This window comes from Cucurbita maxima, unplaced genomic scaffold (genome assembly GCF_002738345.1).
Source record: "Cucurbita maxima cultivar Rimu unplaced genomic scaffold, Cmax_1.0 Cma_Scf01896, whole genome shotgun sequence".
NCBI classification, from domain to species: domain Eukaryota; kingdom Viridiplantae; phylum Streptophyta; class Magnoliopsida; order Cucurbitales; family Cucurbitaceae; genus Cucurbita; species Cucurbita maxima.
In genome coordinates, this window is record NW_019273912.1 from 1,045 (window position 1) to 1,482 (window position 438).

The following is a 438-nucleotide window of genomic DNA, read 5'->3' on the forward strand; positions in this document are numbered from 1 at the left end:
TATTTTTGGATTGGATTCAGGTTGTTTAGAAAAAGAACTCCAATGTTGAAGCACTTGAGGTGAAACTAAGCAACTAGGAGACGACAAATGTTCGCTGAACTGAGACGAGAACTCAAGAACTAAATACCGACTCCAAGGGTGAGATTAAGGCAAGATGAGACCGAAGGTAACTAGTAGTTCAACCCTATACTCTGAGCTCTCAAACCCGAGGCGATTCGATATCGTGTGTGGGAACTAAAGCTCCACTTGTAAGAACTCAAGAGGAACAATTGATTCAGGATCCCAAATAAGGAAGTTTGATGGGTAGATGATATGAGAAGATAAAGTAAGACTAATACCCAAAAACAAAGGAAAAGATGATTCTTTGAGAAAATTAGCTGAAACAAACTTTGGGAGCTACTACAATTATCCAAGAAATATATATATATATATATATAT